Below are 15148 nucleotides of genomic sequence, written 5' to 3'. Positions count from 1 at the left end.
AACTTCTGGTGGAGATATTTCTCAAATGCACATCTTAACTCTTCAAAGAGAGGAAGGAGGGACATGGATGGGAAGAGAAATGCACAGGAGAGAGAGGAGGATAGAGAGCCAAAGATGGAACTAAAATTGCTTCCAGAAGATAACCTACACGAAGAATGAAGATACTGACAGAGTTCTGGTAGGTCAGAGCAGTCCATGAAAAAAAGCATATACACTACTCAAGGAGGCAATCTTGGAAAGCCCGTATTTCCGGGGAGAAGAGGGCAAAAAAGAATGAGGTGCCTTTTGAAATGACACTGTGAAGAACAGAGAGGGCAGAGTATAGATCCTACAAGACAAGAGAAAATTCAAAATCAGAGGACATATAACCATGTCCCTTTTTTGGCTTTTTTGCCTTCTAATAAAGAAACCATACTCACTACACTTCCAAAAGAATAGGAACTGTTCTTGAACTAGGAATTGATAAACCATCTATCAATCCTGTTCACAAAATACAAAATTAAAGACAAAAAAGAGTCAATGAACTTAAAGATGGTGCCATAGAAATTATATAATCTGAAAAGGAGAAAAAGACAAACTGAAAATGAGAGTCTCAAGGTCCTGTAGAATAATATAAAAACAGCTAACACAAATATAATTGAAGTCCCAAAAAAAGAGGTTAAAGCCAATGGAAAACAAAACAGTACCAAAAAAAATTAATGACTTGGAATTTCCTAAATTGGGTGACAGGCATAAATTTATAGATTTAAGGTTAGAAAACCTCAAGAAGAATAAAAACAAAGAAAATCACACCTAGACACACTGTAGGCAAACTGCTGAAAAAAATAAATAAAGAGAAAATCTGGGAAGCAGTCAAAGAAAAATGGCCCATTATATACAAAATAACAATAAAAATGATGACTCCATCTTACATTAGAGTTAAAAAGGCATAATTAGGAATAAATTTAATGAAAGATATATAAGATCTTCCCACTAAAAACTACAAACAGATATGAAGTTGAGAGGCAACGTGGGGAGTTTGGGGGATAGGAAAGGAATAAATGAAACAAGATGGGATCAGGAGGGAAACAAACCATAAGAGACTCTTAATCTCACAAAACAAACTGAGGGTTGGTGGAGGGAGGGAGAGGGTGGTGGGGTTATGGACATTGGGGAAGATATGTGCTACGGTGAGTGCTGTGAAGTTTGTAAACCTGACAATTCACAGACCTGTACCCCTAAGGCTAATAATACACTATATGTCAATAAAAAAATAAAAAATTGTTTTAAAAAAAAAAACTACAAACAGTCTTAAAGAAATAAAGACCTAGCAAAAAGGGGGCACCTGGGTGGCTCAGGGGGTTAAAGCTCCCAGGGTCCTGGGATCAATCCCCACATAGGGCTCTCTGTTCTTCAGGGAGACTGCTTCCCCCTCTCTCTCTCTGCCTGTCTCTCTGCCTACTTGTGATCTCTGTCAAATAAATAAATAAAATCTTTAAAAAAGAAAAGAAAAGAAAAAGACCGCAAAGGGAGATATATCATGTTCATAGGTTTCGATAATCAATACCATTAAGATGTTAATTTTTCCCAAGTTGACCTAAAGATTAAATGTCACCCCAGTCATAATCCTAAAAGACTTTTTTTTTTTAAAGATTTTATTTATTTATTTGACAGACAGAGATCACAAGCAGGCAGAGAGGCAGGCAGAGAGAGGAGAAAGCAGGCTCCCCTTGGAGCAGAGACCCCGATGTGGGGCTCGATCCCAGACCCCAGGATCATGACCCGAGCCAAAGGCAGAGGTTTTAACCCACTGAGCCACCCAGGTGCCCCCTAAAAGACTTTTTTATAGACATTGATAAAATGGTTCTAATATTTATATGGAAAATGCAAAGGAACTAGACTGTCCAAATCAATCTTGAAAAACAACAAAGTTGAAAGACCATCAACAAAGTTGATGTCACACAGTCAAACTCATGGCTCACTATAAAGCTACAATAATTAAAAGAGAAGTAATTAAAACTGACATAAGAATTGATCAGTCGTGGGGTGCCTGGGCGGCTCAGTTGGTTTTTGGCTCAGGTCATGGTCTCAGGGTCAAGGTCTCTGGGTTGTGGGATCAAGCCCTGCCTTGAGCTCCATGCTCAACGGGGAGTCTGCTAGAGATTCTCTCCCTTTCCCTCTGCCCGTCCCCCTACTCTTGCACACACTCTCTCTCTAAAATAAACAAATAAATCTTAAATTAAAACAAAAAATCAGTAGAACACACAAAAAAAGCCCAGAAACCAACCACCATTTATACAGTCATCTGAATGGCAATCTGAATTGCTAAGGTACAAATGTAATGCAATGACATTTTCAACAAATGGTGGTGGGATAACTGGATCTCCATATGGAGAAAAAATTTTATATTTTCCACAAAATATTTTTCACACAATTCACAAAGAATAGAAATGGGTCATAGGCCTAAATATAAAAGCTACAATGATAAAATTTCTAGAAGAAAATATAGAACTGTATCTTCACATCCTAAAGGTAGTCAAAATTTCTTAGACAAGACCCAGAAAGTAGTAACAATTAAAAAAAAATGATAAATATGACTAAACCAAAATGTAATACTTTGCTTACCAAAGAGCACTCTGAAAATGATTAGGCAACCACAAAAGACTGATATCTAGAACATAAAAAAGATATAACTCCTGCAACTCAATAATAGAGACAAATAACCCAACTTTAAGTGGTCAAAAATCTGAGCAAGTACTTAGAGGAAGATACACAAATGTGAACAAGCCTAGGAAAGTGTTCCAAAATCATTAGTAATCAAGGACTAAAATTAAAACCATAATGACATACCCCTCCATACCCTCCAGAATGGCTAAAAATAAAAACTACAGCGCCAAAAGTTGGCAAGGAAGTGAAACAACTAGAATTCTCATACACAGCTGGCTGGAAAAAGAATGAAAAAACTATTCAGCTGTAAGCACGTTACCCTCCATGAAAAAAGACTAATGACTTGGGTTCAGAGGGTAGAACAGCAGGCCACAGAGGATTATCCCCAGGCCTTGAACCCTAATGGCTCTTTTTATATTCTGGAGGTCAGTCTTTTGTTAGGTAGGTGTCTTGGTGATTGCCTATTCATTTTCTTAGAGTTGTCTTTGATGAGAAGTTTTGAATTTGTTGTTATCACATTTTTTAAGTGGGTATTGCTTGTCTAAGAAAGTGGGTATTTTAAGTGGGTATTTTCTTGTCTAAGAAAGCTCTGCACACCCTCAGATGTGTCATGAAGCTATCCTTTTAGATTTTCTTCTAGAAGAATTATGTTTTATAATTTTGGAAATTAAACTGATAATTTCTTTAGAAATTAAACATGCATCTGCCATATGACCCAAGAATTATTCTGATAGGTATTGTCTTAGAGAAATAAAATCATATAACCAAGAAAAGATTTGTGGGATGGAGACACCTGGGTAGCTCAGTCAGTTAAGCTCCGACTCTTGATCTTGGCTCAGGCCACCATCTCAGGGTTGTGAGACTGAGCCCCACGCTGGGATCCACATTGGGCTCTGCGCTGGGTATGGAGCCTGCTTAAGATTCTCTCTCTCCCATCTCCCTTGCCCTTCCACCACCCTCTCAAAAAAAAAAAAAAAGAAAGAAAGAAAAGAAAAAAGATGTGTGGGATGGAAAGGTAAAGAGATTGAACCAGGACAGGGTCTATGAGCGAGAAATGGATGATTTTGAGATATATTAAGAAGGTCAATGAGATTTGTAAAAATGTTTTTATTCTGATCTACTTCCTTCTCACCTAAAAGCATTTCTAATTATAAGTGGAGAGAAGAAGGAAGGAATAAGGAATGAGGCATGTTACATAAGGAAATTTTCCTCTTTTGTCGGACCTTTTCTCATATGTATTAAAGAAAGGACAGGGGGCACCTTGGTGGCTCAGTTGTCTAAGCGTCTGCCTTCGGCTCAGGTCATGATCCCAGGGTACTGGGACATACCCCAGCATCAGGCTCTCTGCTCAGTGGATTGCCTGCTTCTCTCTCTACCACTCCCCCTCCTCTCCATGAAATTAAAAAAAAATCTTAAAAAAAAAAAGACAAGATAGGCAGGGCATAGAGGGTAATATTAGTCACCTTAAAAAGTTTGAAACATTAGTTTATAAACCTTGGGACAGCAATGGAAATTTTAAGCTGAGAATGATGAGATTATATTCAGTCATCAGAAGGCTCTTTGTCAACAGTGAATGAGGGAGGGATAAGTTAGGAATCTGTTCCAACAGTCCAGAGAGAAACTGATAAAGGAAGATCATGGCCATGTGAAGAAAGAATGGACTCTGGATATGTATTACAGGGGGCAGAACTGGCAACTCAGTGACAGCAAGGATCTGATTGCAAGGATAAAGAACAGCAGGATTAGAGACCAAGTTTTTTTTCTTTTATTTTCAGGTATGTACATGCTGCTGTAACATTTTGTGAAACTTCAAATGTCATCTTCTCTTTGAAGCCTTATGCAGGTTACACTCTAAACAGAATCAATCCTATGTTCTCTAGCATTTTAGACATACATCAAAACACACATTCCAAAAAAAAGGCACATACTACACTCTAATCCACACTCAGGCATTCAAGAACAGAAAGGCCATATACTAATTACTGAATCTCCAGCACTTAACATAGTCCTGACCCAGCACTAGAGCATTTTACTTTTATTTTAGCTTCTCTTCACTTTAAAACTGCCAGTATGGTATTAAAAACGAATGCCTTGAGTGGAAAAATGTTAGAAGTTATAGAGATAGAAGAATATCCACACTAGGCTTTCTGTCCTTGAATAATTACATTGGTTATACAGTCAATTCTCATTCATGGTAGTTCTATGAAGTCATCGTGAACACTGAATTATCAAATACTGAACCATTTGCTCCGAGGAGAAACACAGGGTTAGGTCCTTGTAAGCCTCTGGTCACATTTTCTTAAACTAGTCAATATAGAATCTTGTTTTATGTGTGTTTCTACTGAAAGATACCTCACTCAATATATATTAACTTACTAATACTGACCTCACAGCCAGAAGCATGTAACTCATACCTGAACAATACTTATCTAAAAGAAGCTTTCTTTTCTCTGTAAGAGACATCACAGCCTTCTTGGACTTGTAATGCTAGACAGCACTTCGGCCACATGCTTGGAAGCCATTCCAAACTGCGAAATCACTAACAAAAAGTACAAAAATGAGAAAAATGTGACACTAAATATATCTCAAAACACTATGAGTGTTGATTTAGGGGTTACAAAAATTTATGGGTAGGTACGTCCCAAATAAAGACTCTATGAATAGGGGCACCTGGGTGGCTCAGCGGGTTAAGCCTCTACATTCGGCTTAGGTCAGGATCCTGGGATCGATCCCCACATCACACTCTCTGCTCGGTGGGGAGCCTGCTTCCCCCTCTGTCTCTGCCTGCCTCTCTGCCTACTTGTGATCTCTGTCAAATAAATGAATAAAATCTCTGAAAAAAAAAAAAAAGAGTCTATGAATAATGAGGATCAACTACAGGTTTTTTTTGTTTGGTTTTGAGATAAAACCGGTCTCCCATAGTTCTATCAGCTACCTTTTTCATTCACTCATCCACCTACACCCAGTTTGTATCACAAGATCATGGCACACATCATGCAGCAACACAAATATTTCTCTGCTAGTTACCACTACAATTAGCGGTTTAAGAGAGGACTTTAAAAGATAACTTTCCCTAAAAGATACCAGACCTGAGGCCACTAAAATACCTGAGCCAGTCCCAGAGTTAAACGCTGGCTTAGGAGAATTACATTTAAAAACGTGCCTCAGACTGTGAGTTCTGTGGAGGAATAGACCTTAATAGGTCTAGGAAGCCGAAAGTAGAAACAACCCAAATGTTCATCAACTAATGTAGAAACAAAATGTGGTATATCCGTACAAGGGATTATTAATATTATTCAGCCATAAAAAGGAGTGAAGTATTGACAATGCTTCAATAGGCATGAACCTTGAAAACGTTACGCTTGGTGAAAATGTGCCCAACACACAAAAACTGTAGGATTCCATTTATGCGAAATATCTAGAATTGGCAAATTCAGAGGCAAAAAACAGATTAGCGGGGTGGGGATGGGGGCAAATGAGAAGTGCCTGCTAAGGAGTTGTGGGTTTCTGTTCAGGGTGATAAAAATGTTATGGGACTAGATAATGGTGATGGTTGCACAACCTTGTGAATATACTAAGCCCACGGAACTGTTTAAATGGATGAATTTAATCGTATATGAATTGCATCTCAATTAAAAAAAAAAAAAAGCCTAAGAAGGCTAACTATGCGGCAAAACACCAATGTCAGATTCCTTTAGATGAGTAATTCCTTCCCAACTGCGGCCACTCCTCTGGACCCCGCCTAGCTATGGACACAAACTTCGGCACCCTTCACTCCTGTCAACAGGCAGCATTGGGGAGGTCTCACGCCCGTGCATGGGACCGCCACAATTAACAATACGCCGCCTGCACCCCGTCGTGGGGTCTCGGGGTGTTGGTCCAAGTCTCCTGAACCCCTGTCCCTCCTAACCAAACTCTCAGTTAAGCCCTGACCCTGAACTCCTACTGTTCTAACTAGTACAGGCCCCGGTCTCAGGACCACGCTGCTGGAGCCCTCAGGACGACCTCAACCGCCTCCCCAATCGATCTACTCAGAATCTGCGCCGCCCACGCTCCACAACCCCGGGCCGGAACCACCCCAATTGGACCGTCCTCCCTCCCTTCCTCTCCACTTACGCGCCTCAGGCAGCGCGCGGTGCACGCAAGGAGCTCGGTCTAGGCTAAATGCAAGAAGGGAGTTTAGATAGAGCCGCGCAGAGGAGCCTGGGAAAGAACTGCAAGAGAACTCTGGGAAGAAGGTCCAAATCGAGTACGAGACCGGGGCGGGCTGGGAGGACAGGAGGAGGAGCTAAAAATTAAGTCAAGGGAGACGAGCCGCAAGGCAATCTGCCGAAAGCCGTAGAGCAACCTGGCAGCGCGACGCTGACTACGACGTGCCAAGGCCAATTTCTCTGAGTCACTCCTACTGCCTCCATCTCCCCCAAACTCCCTTTACTTTTGCTGCCGCCAGGTCTCTGCTGCCCCCTGGCGGACTCGGTAAGCTAACGAGGAGCATTTCGGCGCCTTACCGAGAGATCTCACAAACCCAATCCCCAGATAGAATGAAGCGATGGGGTGGGTAGGAACTTCTCGGATCCGTCCGTGCACGCGAGGGATACTGCAGGAAAAGAAAAACAGGATTTTAAGTCTTCTTTAGAATGGTCATCACAGTCCTTTACAGATTCCACCTCAGGCAGGCTCAGCAAACCGAGGTAGGGTGGACACATTTGCTCATTAAGCCCTCTTCCTCTCCCGCTACTGCCGCACGCGCACACAAACACACACCTGATGGCTTCTTAAATTAGCTGGGACCGGAGGGAAATGAGAGTGTGGCGGCATGTAGGAAGGGAGTTCTTTAGAATGGCCCTTGGAACTGTGCCTTGCAACTGGGTGATGACTGCACACCCTATTAGCAGTGTTCAAAAACAAGATTAAAATGTTTAGTCATCACAGCCCCTCTTAAGTACTAAGGACTCCAACAAAATCATTCTCTTACGTTTCCAAATTGGTTGTTTCAATACATCCCTTTAACCAGACCGTTCATTATCTGAGCAGCAATACTCCAGAACAAGTCATTTCCTGGATGACTAACTCACTCTTCCCAGTAACACCGTCGGAAGCTGAGTAAAAAGCCTAAATCAGATACAAAGCATGAACAATTTGTTTGGTAAAGGTAGCATTTCAAATCAACCAAGAAAGGAATGGTTTACTTTTAAAATGGTGTTGGGATGATTAATTAACCGTTTGGGTTGATTCCTTATCAAAACATACACTAAAATAAATTACAGTTTTATTCAAGAGTGAAATGGTAGGGGCGCCTAGGTGGCTCAGTGGGTTAAAGCCTCTGCCTTTGGCTCTGGTCATGATCCCAGGGTCCTGGGAGTGAGCCCCACATCATCGGGCTCTCTGCTCAGCAGGGAGCCTGCTTCCTCCTCTCTCTGAATGCCTCTCTGCTTACTTGTAATCTCTGTCAAATAAATAAATAAAATCTTAAAAAAAAAAGAGTGAAATGATAAACAAAGGTACACATAAAACAAAATAAAAGATACACAGATGAGTATCCCTCAGAATGGAGGACTTTCTAAGTATAAAAATGAGACATAAATCATAATGTAAAAGAGGGACAAAATGTAACTATCTACATAAAACTTTAAACTTCTGGAAGTTGAAAATAAAGTAAACTTCAGAAGTAAACATGAAAAAGGGGGAGAATCATGAATGGTAGAGAGAGCTTGTGTATAAAAAGTTCTAACAAGAATAACAGACCAATGGTATGAGTAGATATTTCACAAAAGGATAATACAATAAATATGAAAAAAGTTTTAATTTTAATAAAAGTAAAAAATACGCATATTAAAATAAGTGTGTCGTTTCACTCACTTCTGTGTTAATTTAGGAAATTAAAATAATTTACATAAATACTACATGATCACATTCTTATTGAAAAATACACACAATAAAAGTAAAAACATTTTGGGGCACCTGGGTGGCTCAGTGGGTTGAGCCGCTGCCTTCGGCTCAGGTCATGATCCCAGAGTTCTGGGATCGAGTCCCGCATCGGGCTCTCTGCTCAGCTGGGAGCCTGCTTCCTCCTCTCTCTCTCTGCCTGCCTCTCTGCCTACATGTAATCTCTCTCTGTCAAGTGAATAAATAAAATCTTTTAAAAAAAAAAAAAAGTAAAAACATTTTATTTGACCACTCATACATCAGAACCAGTTTTATTCTCAGATTTAACCATTGTTGTCAGTTATGTATATTCTTGCTGACCTTGTATTTATGATCATACGTTAAAATAATGTCTGAAGGATGCCTGACTGGCTCAATTGGTGAAGCATGGGGCTCTTGATCTCAGGGTCATAAATTAAAGTCCCATGTTGGGGCACCTGGGTGGCTCAGTGGGTTAAGCCTCTTCCTTCAGCTCAGGTCATGATCTCAGGGTCCTGGGATGGAGCCCCGCATTGGGCTCTCTGCTCAGCAGGGAGCCTGCTCCCTCCCAACCCCCCGCCTAGCTCTCTGCCTACTTGTGATCTCTCTCAAATAAATAAATAAAATCTTTAAAAAATAATAATAATTAATATTGTCTGATAATATTCAGTGCAGATGATACTCTTACACTGCTAGTAGGAATATAAACTGATGCAATCTTTTAGGAAAGAAATCTGACAATATATATTAAAATTACATATGCTTCAGGGATGCCTGAGTGGCTCAGTTGGTTGATAGTCTGTCTTCTACTAAGGTCATGATCCCAGATCCCTGGGATTAAGTCCCACATCCAACTCTCCGCTGGGAAGGAAGCCTTCTTCTCCCTCTCCCTCCACCTCTTCCCTTGGCTTGTTCTCTCTCTAAGAAATAAGTAAAATCTTATTTTTTACTAAAAATCTTAGATTTTTAGTAAAATCTAAAAAAAAGTATATAAATATGTATATATATATATCATATATATATATATATATATATATATATATATATATATCTCCTATATATATATCTCCTATATATATATAGGCTTTGACCCAGGAATTCAACCTCTAGGACCTTATCAGCTAAAGAAAATATCAGGGATGTACACACAAAGATTTCAAACCTAAAAAGTACTGGAAACAAATTAAAATACCACATTAGGGAATCTATTAAGCCACCTGGGTGGCTCAGCTAGTTAAGCTCTTGCCTTCAGCTCAGATCATGATCCCTGGGTTCTGGGATGAAGCCCCACACTGGGCTCCCTGCTTAGTAAGTAGACTGCTTCTCCTTCTTCCGCTACCTCTCTCTCTCTGCCCCTTTGCCCCTATCCCACTCATGTTCTCTCTCTCTCTCTCAAATAAGTAAATAAAATCCTTAAAAAATAATAATAATATGGCCATTAAAAATCATGTTTAAATGTCCATTGACATGCAAAAATTGTCCAAGATCTTTTTCTGTGGAAAAAGCAGGGTCCAAAATTATACACATAAAATAGCTTGCCTATACCCATTAGGATGGCTAATAGTAACTTTAGAATCTTGATGCAGATGTAGAAAAATTAGAACCTTTGAGCCCTATTGGTAGGAATGTAAAATGGGGCAAACACTATGGAAAACCACTTAATGGTTCTTCAAAAAATTAAAAATGGAATTACCATTTAATCCAGCAATTTTCCTTCCAGGTATATGCTCAAAAGAATTGAAAGCATAGTCTTAAAGAGATATATTTGTTTAAGATTTCATTTATTTATTTGATAGAGCGAGCGAGGGCAGGAACACAAGCAGGGGAATGGGAGAAGGAGAAGCAGGTTTCCCACTGAGCAGGGAGCCCAGTGTGGGGCTTGATCCCAGGATCCTGGGATCATGACCTGAGCCTAAGGCAGATGCTTAACAACTGAGCCACCCAGGTGCCCCTTAAAGAGATATTTATATACCCATGTTCATAGCAACATTATGCATGATAGCCAAAAGGAGAAAGCACCCCAATGTCCATTAACAGATAAGTGGATAAGCAAAATGTGGTAAATACATACAATGGAATATGATTTATCCTTAAAAAGGAAATAAATTCTGACACCTGGTACAATATGATGAAATTTAAAGACATTATGCTAAGTGAATTAAGCCTGTAACAAAAAAACAAACACTGTACAATTCTGCTTATGGGAGATACCTAAAGTAGTCAAATTAATAAAGATGAAAAGTATTAAGAGTATTATCAGGGGTTAAGGGAAACAGGAAATAGAGAGTTGTTATTTAATGGACATTGAATTTCAGTTTTGCAAGAGGAAAAGAGTTCTAGAGATTGGTTGCACAACAATGTGCATATATTAATACTACTGAGCTATACACTTAAAAATGGTTAAGCTGGTAAATTTTATGTGTATTTTACCACAATTAAACAGTTTTATTTTTTTTTAAGATTTAATTTTTTATTTGACAGAGAAAGAGAGAGCGAGAGGACAGTAAGGGGAACAGCAGGAGGAGAGGGAAAAGTAGGCTTCCCGCTGAGCAGGAAGCCAGACACAGGGCTCAATCCCAGGACCCTGAGATCAGGACCTGAGCCAAAGGCGGATGCTTAACAACTGAGCCTTCCAGGTGCCGCTAAACATTTTTTTTAATTAGAATAAAATCGGTCTTTAAAAACTTGCCTACAATAAAGTAAATCAAAGAGCTTCCATACTGTCAAGGTCTCCAATGAACTGATTAATAGTTCATTCTTAAGTGTGAGGGCAATAAAGGAACCAAGGAATATCTTTGACATAAAATTTTTAAAAAAATGAAAAAGTAAAACCAAGAGACAAGGTGAATGGAAAAACTTTTTTTTTTTTTTTTTTTTTTTTTTTTCAAGAAAACAATGGGACGCTTGGGTGGCTCCGTGGTTTAAGCCCCTGCCTTCAGCTTGGGTCATGATCCCAGGGTCTTGGGGTCGAGTCCCACACCAGGCTCCTTGCTCAGCAGGGAGTCTGCTTCTCTCTCTGCCTTTCTGCCTGCTTGTGTGCTCTCTCTCTCTCTCTCTTTCTTTCTGACAAATGAATAAATAAATAAAATCTTTAAAAAAAGAAAACAAATAATTTTCTCAGATAACAAGATATTATAGTCTATTCATGAATAGGATAGTGTGTTCTAAGAAAAAAACCTTTAAAAAAAGCTTTTAGAAATTAAAAATATGATAGCTAATGTGAACATCTCGCTGATAGGTTTGGAAGAGAAAGTCAAGGAAATCTCCCAGACAGTTGATCCAAACAATGGGTAATAAAAGAGAAATAATAAGAAAATTAAAGTGTCAGTCAAGGAAATCCAGTATCTGACAAATAGCTTTCTGGAAAAAGAGAATAACAAAACACAAGGAAGAAATTAACAAAGAAAAAAACACAAAAGAAGTTTTCAGAACTGAAAAGATGTCTATGTGTCTATAGATCTTCATATTGAAGGAACCCACAGTAGAGCTCTGCATGATTAATTAAAAGCTATGCTGAGAAATTTTAGATCATTATAGATGGAGGAAATCTCTTAAATGAAAATATCCAAAGTGAATACCAAAAAAGTATCATTATAAACAAAGTATCCAGTTACATCAAAAGAATCAGGAATCAGAATGGCCTTGGTCTTCCCTAGCACAGCAATAGAAGCTAAATGACACTAGAGAGACGCCTTCAAAATTCTGAGGGAAAAATAATTTCCAGCCCAGAATTAAATATCCAAACTATCAATAAAGGGAGAGTAAAAGTAACAATATTTCTAGACAGACATGTTCTCAGAAAAAAAATTCACTGGTTGCCCAACTTTTTTTAAAAGGTAAGAATGTGGGGCACCTGGGTGGGTCAGTTGGTTAAGTGTCTACCTTTGGCTCAGGTCATGATCCTAAGGTCCTGGGATCCAGCCCTGCATCAGGCTCCCCGCTCAGTGGGAAGCCTGCTTCTCCCTTTCCGACTCCCCCTGCTTGTGTTCAGTCTCTCGCTGTCAAATAAATAAATAAAATCTTAAAAAAAAAAAAAAAAAGGTAAGAATGTGTCAAAATGTAAAACAAAACTTAGGAAGAGGGGACGCCTGAGTGGCTCAGGCAGTTGAGCTTCTGACTGTTGGTCTCAGCTCAGGTTTTGATCTTTGGGTCATGACTTCAAGCTCCGCATTGGGATAGAACCTACTTTAAAAACAAAAATAAAATGAGGAAGGAAGAAAGCACAGGAATTAGGAAACAAGATCCAACACAGAAAAAAGGCCTGAAATTTCTCAGATGGTAAGAAGTAAAAATCTCTGGAAGGCAGCTATGCAGCAGGCCACAGGCCTATCAGTGCAGAGTGGAGAGAAGAATGACAAGCCCCAGATGGAATGTATACGGGGGGGGGGGGGGGGGGGGAGGATGTGTACAGGGGGAATGTGATAAGATAACGTGGCTTTTCTAACATGTGGAAAAATTGAACTGAGAATAATTAATGAGTCCTTCTGAATTAAAAAACAATAATAAAAGGGAGGTCTCGTGTTTTAGCAGAGTGACAAAGGCTAACTGACAGATGTCGAGGAAATGCCAGCCTTGGAAAATGATCATTTGGCAACCATCAAGCATCATCAGCAGGCAAGCATCATCAATGGGTAGTAAATTTAAGGGGAAATTTTCATGAGGAGTAGACTATTTGCATGATCAGAAATTGTCTCCCCATAAACTAATAAGTTGCAAAGGAGGGAAAAAAACAGTAAGAGTATAGTGGAGAAATTGGGCAAACCTTGAGTAGGTGATCAAAATTAACATTACCAAGGAAGGATAGCCAGCCTCCAAATGTGACATCCTGAGAAAGACGCAGCATCACCTGTGCGGTATTCCTGAGAGAATGTGTGACCTCGATCTAATCACAAAGCAACATCAGACAAACAAAATGAAGAGGGTTCAATTACAAGAAAAAGTGTATCTGTTAGGGGCTGGGGCATGAGGCACTGCATTCTTCAAAATGTAAATGTCAGAAAAGATAAAGACTATGAAAATGTTCCAGAAAAAAGGAGGCTAAAGATATTTGACAACTATGTGTAATGCCTGACCCTAGACCGTGCTGGATGGGGAAAATGTTAGGACATTTTTGGCTCAGTCAGTAACACTGGAATATGATTGGTAGATTAGATGAAATTCTTAAATTAATGTAAATTTATAAATTCATAAAGCTGACAACTGTGGTTATGGAGGAGAAAATTCCTTAGTCTTGGGAAATACACACAGAAGTATTCAGGGGTGATAGAGCCATGATGTAAGTAACTCACCTTTACACTTTTTATTGATATAGATGATAGATACAGACAGATGATAAAGAAAACAAATGACAAGGCAGATGGAGTAAAATGTTAACAAGAAACCATATCTGGGTAAAGGGTGGACAGGTATTCTGTGTGTTCTTTTTACTTTTGCAACTTTCTGTTAAGTTTGGAATTATTTCCAAACAAAATATTTTAAAATACTGTAAATGCAATGTGATACTAATTTTGGATCGTATATATTATAGATGTATTCATTTTCTTAAAAAGACCAAAAAAAACAACGGATTTTTCTGGGCAATGGGAATATAAGTGATTTTATCTTTTTTTTTTTTTTAAATAAATGTGCACATTTGTTTCCCCAGCCCCAGCAAACAGAAATAAAGTGTTGCCTGAATGGCAGCCGAGGCATTCTTTGTTTCTTTCCGTCTATGCCTTCCATCCCAGCTACACAATTGCGCTGCCGATTGGCATTCTGATACTTCCTCAATTCGCCTCACCACAACCAAGTTATTCATATTAAAACCCCTGCTGTTGGGGCCCTGGCTGGCTCAGTCCATAGAGGATGCGACCCTTGATCTCGCGGTCCTGAGTTTAAGCCCCACATTGGCCACAGAGCCTACTTTTAATTAATTAATTAACTAATGAATTAATATACCTGGTGTTTATCAAACAAGCTCCTTCTAACATGCCCCAGGATTTTATTTTTTTAAGATTTATTTTATTTTATTCATTTATTTGACAGAGAGAGAGAGCCCAAGCAGGGGGAGTAGCAAGCAGAGGGAGCGGGAAAAGCATGCTCCCCTCTCAGCAGGGAGCTGGATAGGGGGCGGGGACTCGATCCAAGGACCATGAGATCATGCCCTGAGCCAAAGTCAGATGCTTAACTGACTGAGCCACCCAGGAGCCCCTGGGATTTTTCATAAAAATTCTACGTTATCCTGAGCATAATTCTTTTTATTTATTTTTAAACCCCTCCCCCAAGCATAATTCTTTGAGGTAGACAGGAGGGGTTGACTCATACCTGGTAACAAGGAGGTTACTTCTTCTAACCTTAGGGCACCCCGCTGTGAGCTCCGTGGTCCACTCTCCTCCCCGTACCGCTGTTTCTGTGACTCTGCACACACTTAAACCAGGCATACTAAAAATCTGTCTTTCCTACCTGAGTTGTCACCGGGGTGTAAGGAGAACTGAAAGGAGGGATGTGAAATAGACTAAACACCAATCTGATGTATTTTCAGAGCTCACAGATTCTTCATTTCTGGAGCCCACGGGTATCCTGGAGTAAGAGAGAAGGAAGAACGTCTCTAGTCCCACAA

General features: G+C 39.6%; 1 protein-coding gene across 6 annotated transcripts in view; it reads right to left on the bottom strand.

Annotated features, from left to right (window-relative positions):
- RAD52 (RAD52 homolog, DNA repair protein) overlaps positions 1–6897 on the bottom strand; it is a 37682-nt gene extending 30785 nt beyond the window's left edge. For 4 of the 6 annotated variants that reach the window (XM_059184445.1, XM_059184447.1, XM_059184449.1 and 1 more), the window contains exons 1-2: positions 6763–6875; positions 5061–5185 (exon numbers count right to left, since the gene is read on the bottom strand). The gene's annotated coding sequence lies outside the window, so the exon portion shown is untranslated. Of the gene's footprint in view, positions 1–5060; positions 5186–6762 lie in introns of all 6 variants that reach the window. The other 2 variants (XM_059184451.1, XM_059184446.1) reach the window with 2 other exon arrangements.
- Between the last annotated feature and the right edge of the window lie 8251 nt (positions 6898–15148).

The sequence above is a fragment of the Mustela lutreola genome, chromosome 8 (assembly GCF_030435805.1).
Source record: "Mustela lutreola isolate mMusLut2 chromosome 8, mMusLut2.pri, whole genome shotgun sequence".
Lineage (NCBI taxonomy): Eukaryota > Metazoa > Chordata > Mammalia > Carnivora > Mustelidae > Mustela > Mustela lutreola.
Note: the sequence above shows the minus strand (reverse complement) of the source record. Positions and strands in the feature narration are given on the sequence as shown.